The sequence below is a fragment of the Corapipo altera genome, unplaced genomic scaffold (assembly GCF_003945725.1).
Source record: "Corapipo altera isolate COAL_440 unplaced genomic scaffold, ASM394572v1 22b, whole genome shotgun sequence".
Classification (NCBI taxonomy): Eukaryota; Metazoa; Chordata; class Aves; order Passeriformes; family Pipridae; genus Corapipo; species Corapipo altera.
In genome coordinates, this window is record NW_020884876.1 from 16,244,711 (window position 1) to 16,255,681 (window position 10,971).

Here is a 10,971-nt window from a genome sequence, read left to right on the forward strand (position 1 = left end):
AATATTGTCAGTTATTGTGACACAGTTCTGCAACAAATGCAGGTAATTCAGCATTGTAAAATACCAGATATTTTTAACTAATACTGTACTCAGAAGGTCGTAAAATTTTATTGAATAATGTGACCTATATAAACTGCTTTTGTATGTTTTGGAAAAGCACAGCCATAAATAAATAACCCTAAGGCACCAATACAAATTGATTAGCTAAATGTAAATGAAGAAACTGTAAATGCAAAGTACAAACAGCTGTATTATCATAAAAAGAGCAGTATCCTTTGTACAGATTATGCACTGATCACAACCAATACAAATATCAAAGCATGTGACGTTCTGTAACCAGCTTTCTATTCTCTCTGAAAAGAATTCCTAATCAATTCTGATAAGTAGACAGTGCTAACTTAAGCAAAGTAAGTCTCAGGTCTTTGCTAAGTTAAACCATTTTGACTGAACTAGGTTAATATATGAGAACCACAGCTAGCAAAACCATCAGGAGCAATAGCTTGTGGTGTAAGGGTGACAACAATCAGCTGTGCTCAGGTTGGAGGCAGTTGACAGAAGATGTACAACCGTGTTCAAGCTATAAATACAGGTTATGGTTTTCTTTCAAATACTTTTCCTTCTCTAACATTGCTTACAGGCATTTAAGTTGTTTGATCTAACCTCTGACTCAGTTTTCCTAGACATAACTCACATCTACTTGCATTGATTTTTTTCTCCTGGTTTTATTTGTTTTGATCAGAAGAAAATACAAAGTTTCATTAATAATACCACAAGATTTTTTAAATCCATATGGGAATAGCTGTACACATTTTACAATCAAAAGAAAGCAAGTTGTGTATTTCAAACTGCTACTTTGAAGTAATTTGACTAGATTGGTTTTTTTCCTGACATTTAAAGGTGCAGATAAAGCATTAGGCCTAATATTGTAAAAATAATGTGTTTGGAGGAACTATTTCAGACAAAAAATTGCACTTTTCCACAGAGTAGAGAAGGTAAACAGGTCTTTAGATCATGATTTATATATTGCCCTTGCATTGTATGATTAATTGACTCTCATGTAACAATTCTAATCCTCTCTATGAATAATTTTCTAGGTAGTCTATGAAAAAAAATGTGTGAAGTATCTTAAGATGGTGGTTTTATTTTTTTTGTTTGTTGGTTGGTTTTAAGGTCTATCTCTAACAGTGAATTCTGTACTACAGAAATAAAACATTTTTTTCTTAGTTTTCACAGCCAATATCAAAATGTGTATGTGTTCTCCAACAATTACTAGGACATGAAAAGTCATTAAGATATAATGTCTAAGTAGCATCAATAATTCCAGTGTTCTCAGAGAAAGTAAAGCAAGAAAATAGAAAAACTAAATTCAGAAGATTATATTTGTTCAGTTTTGTGGTTAGAGAAAAGACTGTCTCACCAAACTGGTAATGAAATACAAGATCAAGTGAAACAGCCTATTTTTAGGTATTATAATATTATTGGATAAAAGTATTGCTTTAAGACAGTTATTCTTGTAAAGGCCTTAAAGGAAAAGAAAGTGAGAAATCCAAATCTGATCTTAGTAGTATAATATATATTAAGATGTGTTGTACTAAACCAAATCTAACACCAGAAACAGTCAGGGCAGACAAATAAAAAAATCCCCAAACCCTGTGTTTAGAGTGAGTTTTTATCTTTTATTAACAGCACTCAAAGTGACCCTTAAGTAGGTTATATGCATATTGCTTGTAGGAAGCAGTTTGTGTTATTGTCAACCCGCTTATTTTACTTCTATTTTCCTAACAGGATTAAGACCCGAAATAAAAAAGCGAGGCTCTGTATGGGTTGTGTGGAAAGCTCAGGTGTTCTGAGCCTGAATCAGGCTCCAAGCTAAAACACCAATGTCGATCTACTCACACAAATCAGGATCAAGACAAGTTGTAAGACTGACAACCAGACAAAATCAGACAAAAATCAGACAAAAATTATATAAAATCAGAAGCAACCTGTAAAGATTCAGATATAAATAGAACTAGAACTGAATTTGTTCTTGATGGTCATCTTAAAGAGCAAAAGTTTTCATCCTCTAATATTATGGCTGTAGAAAAAGAAATTCAATTTTTCATTTGTATATCTTTACACCTTTCCAATTGAGAGGAAAATCTGGCTCAGGCTTTTGCTTTGATATCCCCTGGATAAGAATATAATCCCAGTCCTCAAAGCTAATGCACATTTTGGTTTCCCCTGAACAGCAGCAGTTACGGCCATCTGTTAGACTGGCATTACTCCTAAGCCAAAATTCTTCTACCAGTTTAAAAATGGCATGGAAGACCAACTGATGGAAAGAATCAATTTTTATCTCTTCTCCCTCCTGTGGTAGCCTTCATCAGATATTGCTCTAAAATTTATGGGTTTTTTTAAATTATTTTAAGTGTTTCTAGTTAACAACAAGGCTAATTGCAGAAAGTTAATTGCCCATGTGACTCTTTAACCACCATTAATCTTAGACCTATACCAAATTAGTTTTTGTAAGATTATGTTTGAACTTTATAAAAGTAAAAAAAAAGAAAAAGAAAAGAGGATGAAGTTTAATAAAATAAGGCAATAAGGAAAGCACTAAAAAGTCCATGAAATATTTTTTAGTGGTTCAAGTTTTGTGAAAGAATAACAATTTTTTCTGGTTTTAAGTAAATTAATAAGTCATTTTATATTAAGCCATTCTGTGGGAAACATGGCCCTCATTTTTACTTCTAAGAAAAGCCATTAGCTTTAGTAGTATTCTTCCAGTTGAGCCTGGGATATCACATACAGTATAGCTTCTAAGTGAGTAAGCACAGTGATTATTGAAGCATCCAAAACAGTTTACTTCTCTGTGACTATCTGGAAAGAGGTATGCAAACAAATTTTCTCCAGAGGTTGCTTGAAGAAAAATGTTTATTTTAGACCTGTAGCATTGCAGTACTTCAGCTATAAAGTTTTCAGCTATTTCAAACACTTCCAGAAATTCTTGTGATTATTCCTTAATGCGGGAATCCTTCAAATGGTCGTACACGGCATACAGTGCTAAAAAATATCAGTCAGGAATCCACTATCCTCTGGCTGGCTTAGCATCTAGAAGTAGTGAACATCTGCCATGTACAACAATCACAGTATGACCTCAGACTGTGGGCAGACAGACAGCCACCCTTAATTCTTCTATGGTAGACACACCGCCAGGAAAACTTGTATTGAAGGAAATGCTGGTAACACAAGCAACCAAACAATGGGTGGCTATTGCTGATGAAACAGTAATTCAGTTTAAAAAATGCTTTCACTATGAGAAACTTTTCCCTCTGTGAGAAGAAAAATACCTTATCTACAAATAGACTAATTTAATGTATGTTCCATGGAATTTGATAGTATCAAACATTTGTTTGAGACTAATTCAAGGTTTTGTCTTCAGTTGAAGATACGCTCTTGTGAGTTTCTTTGTGCAGGAATCAGTTCTACGCTAAATTAACTGCTCTGTTTGAAGAGCTTCTGTTTTCAGTTGCATAGCATGCATCTTTGGGGAATGCATTTATTTTAAACTGTCACGGTTTCCTGGTTTTATTTTTACGAGGAACTGTTCTGCATTCTTAGAGTTTCATTTTCAGACTATTATGTTTGTTCATTAATGCTTTTAATGTTCCTGCTGAATCACTGTTGCACTTTTACTCTCTAACATGCACCAAGCTCTCACATCTTGGAATTTATCCCACTGTAATGAAAATTTGGGACTGTGACCTAAATTATGCTGATACAAATCAATCTGCTGTTATCTGGTATGCACTGGTATTAATTGATAGGTTTGTTGGCATTTCTTTAATTGCTTGAGTTATGCAATTAAGACAGATCTTGTGAAATGGCAGTAGGCTTAAACAGAACTGTTAAGAAAATAATGTCATACTGAATAAAATCAGGAAAAAAGTCTCACCCATAGGATATTTTATAGTGTGACACTCCTAAAAAATCCAGAAACCTGGTCACTACAACTAGCTGTGTAATTGGTTAAGTCATAATAATTAAGTAGTTGTCCTATGATAACTTTTTTTATCTTTAATTCAGTGAGGATTGTTTAGGGGTTTTTTGGGCAATGAGTTATTTATTGAGTACAACTAATTTTTATTTGTAATTTGCCTTCACTCTTTCTCTCTTGATATAATCCATTTTAAAGTACAAATGACACAAATTATCTTCAAGCTGAAAGAAATAATAACTTTCTATTATCTATTTTTTACCAAGAATGATTAAGCAAGCTATGTTTTCCATAAGACTTGCACTGGGACAAGAGGGTTGAAAGTGAAGTATGAAGGATGTAGTGGAGACAAACAAAGTCATGACTAAGATTAGTATTGTTTTCAGTGGAGAAGATGTGTGGAGCCTGGGAGAAAGAATAGAGAGAGGGACCTAGATGAGAGGACAACTACTGAAGCTAGATGCAAATATTGTCTGATGTATATATAGCAAAATACTGATACATGTAAGAAGTTCTGCTGCAAGACAGTACAGATTCCTAGCTCAGAAATCACAATGGGATGAGGATCAGTTCAGTCACATGTGATGAATGTGATGGACTGTTAATTCTTATGGACTGTGCTTATGCCATTGTATGCTTATTTCAAGCATTTGTTATTTCAAAAGAGTTGTTATATCATGAGCAAAAATTCCAGGATGCTCAGGTTTACATAACAGGATGTATGGTAATCTAATACGACATACAAAAACATCACTTTAGTCCTTCTGTTATCACGTATGGTCTTCAAACTAAAAATTAGCAGAAGAATATTTATAAGTAGGTATCTCTTGGAGTGAGAAACTGTCAGAATTGATTCTAGTAATTGAATCTAAGTAAACTCAAGGAGAAAGTGATTGAATAGTTTGTGCAGGTGGATAGAGACAGCTCTAAGTAATAAAAGTGTAATGCAATAAGTGTAATGCAAGAAATCACTCCTGGAGGGGAGGAACCATATTTCTCAACAGTACCTTGAAGCTGAGCATGCAGAATAGTTGGTGTTCTAATGATACTCATAGCATAAAAGTTGCTCGCTACTGATGTATCTATTCCCTCAGATGAGAAACCATTGCTTCCAGTACTCCACAATAGCTTTTATATCACCTTCAGTTAGTGAGCGAGCACTTTCCAGCCTTTTGTTTCATTTGCTAGTACTTCTTCTCTGGAAGACAGAAAATATAAAGTTGATTATCAGTTTTAATGTTTTAGGTTCTGAAAGACTGAAGGGATTTCAGATGCTCAATCACTATTTTTATGGAAAAAAATTAGCTCTATCTGCATATGGGCATAGGGATTCTGTGTAGGGAAAGCAGAGAATGAATTCAGTCTTACACGAGTAGTTACACTGTCTGCATTTAAATATATAGACAAAAAAGGCTGCAGTTTCTCAGATATATCTTAACACATCTGTTTTTTACTGTATTTCAAATATTTGTATGTACACATGTGTGTGCCTTTATATCCTCCTCAGAATAGGAGCAAAGTAAAACACTTCAATTTTTTATGTGATCAGGACCAGGAACAGATGATGCATAATTCTAGTCTTCATTTCACCCAGAGGAAAGATAAGAATGTAGTAAGTTGTGCATGTCTCTCATGTCTATATCCTCAGACATCTTGTGTATCAAAGGTTTCCAAGAGATCTAAAGAAACAAAAAACTAGTCCTGCCTTCTTGATGATTGTAAAAAAATAACTGAAGAAGTGTGAGACTAGTATTAATGCTGTATGTTACTGCATCTGAAATCTGGATGTACAGAGACAAAAAAGTCTCAGGATGTCCAAGTATAGCCAAAAATATTGGAATAAAATTTTACTTCCTTCCTTTCTTCCTTTTCATTTGTCCATTTGTTTATGTATTAATGTGCTTTCACACCTCTGCTGGTTATGTCTACAGATTTATTTTACATGTCAAAGGAGAAATGAGCTTGAGTTCATTAAACAAAAGATGCAGGAGAGGAACTGATTTACTCTTTTGCTCTTGCTCGTGTACATTTGTTTTAACCATAAGGTAAAATGTATTTAGACTGATTTCTTCCACTCTCTCATAAAGAATAATGCTTATGTAGAGTAAAATTGAGAAAATGTGGCATACTATACCACACTGATTCGAAATTATTACAGAATTTATATTACAAATACCTGTTAACAGGAAATCATACAAATGTTTGGTAATAATGCTATAGATCTTTTAATTTTATGTACTTCTATTATACTGTATTTTAAACAACCACACAAACTAGAGAGATGCAACACACTTTTGATGCACTTTCTCTGATTTTGGTGCTGAAAGCAGCAAAATATTTACCTTATTTGTTTGTTTATTTTGTCCTCTATGGAGTTCAATGAATCTAAAATGGCAGACCCTTGTGTGATGCCAACAATAAAAATGTGTCTTTGAAAATCTCTTTTCCAAGAAACAAACCAGTGCTTTTCCAAGTGTAGTCCCTATGCAGCCAGAAAATATAAAGACGAGTCTTACATATAAGCTTCCTTTTTATGTTTTTAATGTATATTTATAGAATTTAGTGTCAAAATTATAAATCCCAAATGAGACATGCATTGTGTAACTGTACTAAAAGTGTTTCTGGTTTAAATCCAAGTGGGAGGTGAGCAAGGCATCTATAGCTTTTTAAAATCTGTCCCTGGTTTCATAATGACTTTACGTCTTCAAATTCAATTTTGAAATAACTGTTGCATTGCTATCTCTCTACACAGTACATTTCTGCAACAGGAAGTAAGCTGAATTCAGCAATCAGATAGCTTGTTCTCTTATCAACAAAGCAGACTTCATTATGAAGCATCCCTGTTTATCTAATTTCTTTCTGTACATACTATCTGAATGCAGTGTCAGCCTCCACTAGCTTAGGATGTCTACAATTTCCTGTGGAAAAATGGTGTTTACAAGTAAAAATTATTTTATAGTTACATATATACGAGTGTGGGTTTGTGTATATATACGTTTATATATATATATATATAAAATTCTCAAACATTTATATGAATATACATTATATAATTCCATGGCTCCAGCCAGGACAGAGTTAATTTTTTGCAGTACTTGTGAGGGGTGGAGCCTGTAACCATGTGGGCATGGCTATGTGGTTCTTTGATGCCACCTCATGTCATTGCCAGAGGCAGAGGAAAGGTACTCTGGCTTCTGAGAAGGGTGGGGCTTCTGGTCCAGAAAACATGGTGGGAGAAGCCATCTGCTGTTGTTCATTGTTGCCCAGGGTCTGTGGAGAGCATCTTTGCATGTAAATCGTTCTTTTGTATGCTTTTGTTATTAATGTTGTTACTGTTACTGTTTGTTTTCTTATCTCATTTCTGTTTCTGGTAAACTGTTCTTTTCTCAAGATTTACATGTATGTAAATCTTAACTTTCTTATCTTATCATACATCTTATCTGTATGATCAGATAAGCTTCTGATCGTCCCCCATCTTTTAAAGCAGTGTGAGATAAGAAAAATCAAATTTTATGGAGAGACCATCATATAGGGGCTAAACACTATTCTATCTAAAATTTCACCTCCTTCAAACTAACAAAAATCAGGATGGTGAGCTCTTTTAGCTCCTAGCTTTTTTCCCCACTTGCCACTCATTCTCTCCAGCCTTGCTGTGGCCGAGACCGAACAAGAGAGAGGTGTCAAAGAATATCTCCGCCCTGAAAGACTATGAGGATAGTGTGTATAGATTATCATAATTAGTTTAGCACAATAATTTCTAATGATGTGGCTAATTGAAAAGAATTTTTTTTGTAGTGTGTGCCTCAGTTTTAATGGCATTTCTGTCTTGAAAGCAAGTTTGAGTTCCATATGGTTCTTCCCACATCAGTTATCCAAAACCTAGGGAAAAGAACTTGTCTTGCAATTGTGAGAAGAGCAAGACGAGGTCACTGCTCTGAGCCAGGAGGGCAGGAGCTGTAAGCATGAAAGACCACCAAGAGAGACTTATCTGCCCTTGAACTTCTATGGTATTCCTCTACTTTTTCATCAACTTTCTTTCCTGTATATATAAGAATAGTGTTTTCTTGGTGTTTTTCCCAGCATTCTCAGTGAAGCACTTGAACACTAGTGAAGGGAAGAAATTGTCACTTTTCCTGCATTTAATAAAAGAAAGGCAAATAATTTTCCTAAGTGTAATGAAGGCTTTGGAAATGCATTGGGTATCTGAAACTGTAGAATTTCCATTTTCAGTGATTTTATCATTCTGGGTTATTAGACACTCCATATTTTCAAAGTAATTCCAAGAGAGCAGTTTTTAAAACCTCCTACATCAAAATCTAGGATTTAAAAATACTTATTCTCATTACTCAAAAAGAAGAGATTAACCTCTATCTGTTACAAGCTAACATTAGACAGATGTAAGAGAATATTATTACTGTTATTTCAATATATGCAAATCTTGAGCCAAAATTTCAGAAGAAACCCTCCATGAGATCTAGAACCCATAAAATAATTCTGTTAAATGGCAAATATTTGAATCTAGAATGAAGAAAGGACTACAGAGACCATTTATCTATTTGAAGTAGAAGTTCCGCCTGATACGCATCATTTTTCCTCTATTGTTTGTAAGGTAGTGGTAGATTTCTTTAGCAAATACGTATCTTTACCCTGTTTTAGAGTGGATAATTTGAAATAATTAGATTGCCCAAATTTGAGTACTTAAACTCCACTTACCTGGGCTTATTTTTGGCTATAACAGTGTATGTTTGAAAATATAAGCCTTTACCTTCCACTTACATCTAGCTGTATTTTGATGTTACCATAATTGCACTTTCCTCCATAAAATATATTACTGTACTTTCCCCTCAAAACAACGGTCTAAGATTCTTTCAGCAGGCTCCTAAGCTACTGTTTTAGGCAGATGCATGTTCGCTTTTCTGTGACTTGGAGACTATCGTTCAACTGCCACTTGTTTCTGTAAAGGAGCACAAAGACCTTTTACAACAATATCAGATGGATAACAGCATTTACTCCCAATAGCTTGGAAGTAATTTCTGGTCTGAGAAAAAGAGACCTGTATAATGTGAAATTCCTAAAATGAAACTGGTGATTGTATATTAATATTACAATGCTAACACAGTATGTTAATTTTATTCATAGATATTAACGTGATAGGGTGTTACACAGAGTTAGACCTCAAGAGAGGCAGGAGGAAATTTTAGTGACTCATGAGAAATCAAGTATTTCAGGCAAAGTAAGCTCATTCAAAACAGAATTATTGAATTTCTCTTTATGATTACATTGTGTGAGTCTTACCTATAACTGTTTGGCTCGTAAAGTAGTTGTAGATATGACAAAGTTAACTTCTTATTTAAATGGGTTAACAAAGGTGTGTGTTTGTTTACTGACATGCAGGATTTTTTCCTTAGAGTACTTGGTAAAAAAAGTGTAGATTATCTCACAATTTCCATTTCAGTAGCAGTACAGATACATGTTTGGGTTTTCTGTTGTAGTATGTATTTTCCTAGCAATATTCTGTAAGGGTAATTTTCTACCTTATAATATGTTGCACACACGTTTTCATTTTACAGGTATTACAATGGTCCCTCTAAATGTGCGGTGTCTCTTATCAAAACTGCAGAAATTTTCTTGGGTTGCCTTTGCTGTACTAAATTAAGGTATAACTTCGGTCAGTGCTTCTAAAATTTCTGACTGATAAAAGACGATATTTCATCTCTACTTGCATATTGTGTAGTGCAAAAATACTGTTTTCTATGTTCATATTCTATAATAATCCTAATTTTGATTTTAACTTTGGGTTTCTGATGTGAAACTGTTATTGTGTGTGCATGTATTTTCTATTTAGGGACCAGATTTTATTAAGAGCTCTCCTGTTCATGTATCAGGCATCAATCATCTATCACCTGTGAGACTCTTCCAGTATGGCTCAGGCATGCATCAGTCAGGCATATGAAACACAAAACAGTTTTAGATATATGTAACTGTTTGTGTTTGTATGGCTAGTTGACATTTTAAATACTAGGCCTTTCATTTTAGCTAATTCTAGCTAGCAATACTTCGTCTTTCGTATCTCTGCTTGCATTTTGATATTTTACAGTATCAAAGAAAGTCTAGATAAAAATAAAGAAAAAACCATGTATTTTAATCTTTTATAAGATTTATCTCTCAGGCTTAACTTACATATTCATCCAAAATAAGAAAATGTTTTACCTTATTAGAGATTATTTACTTATCAAAGAAAATATTTAAAACACACAAGGGAATCTATTTAATTTTGGTCTAGTGGAACAGAAATTAAGTGACTCTTTAGAAGTAGTTTATTGATTTAAACAGTTGACTAGCTATAATTTTCTAGAAAGTATTACATCATAAATTGTATTATGTCTCCACAGAAAAGATATTGCACTGGAATCTCTGAACTGGCAAAGAGAGTTCATTAGAAATAATAGACACTTTTTCCCAAAACTCTGACTCTCTTGATTAGTTTTGTTGCTTTCTATATATTGTTGCTGCCTCAAAGATATGAACTACTAGGACTTCATAACAGATAGAATCTAGATTTTTTATATCTTCTAATCAAAAATTTCTATCTTCTGCAGTGTTGTGTGGCTGTGCATATAAAAGCTGAATTCAATATATAAAACTTCAGAATGACTCTAAACAGTAGAAGCTTGAATTCATTAGTATTAAATAAACATTTGAAAATTTTATAAACATACTTGAAGGCTTCCTAGGGTTCCTAAAATGCTGTATTGTAAGGACACTTAATATTGTTGCTCATTGTGATATGGTGCTACTAACAATGAAGGTGTCTTATTGGTGAAGTAATGGCATTTTATGACTCAAAAAATGGAAGCAGAATGATATATTTAAGGGAAAACAGGGTTTTCCTGAGCTAGGGTTACAGGAAAGCTTTCAAGTCATAGAATGTGGATCATGTAAGTACAAACCTTTCCTCTCCTTCCCTACTTATAGAATTTGGAGACAAAAATGTA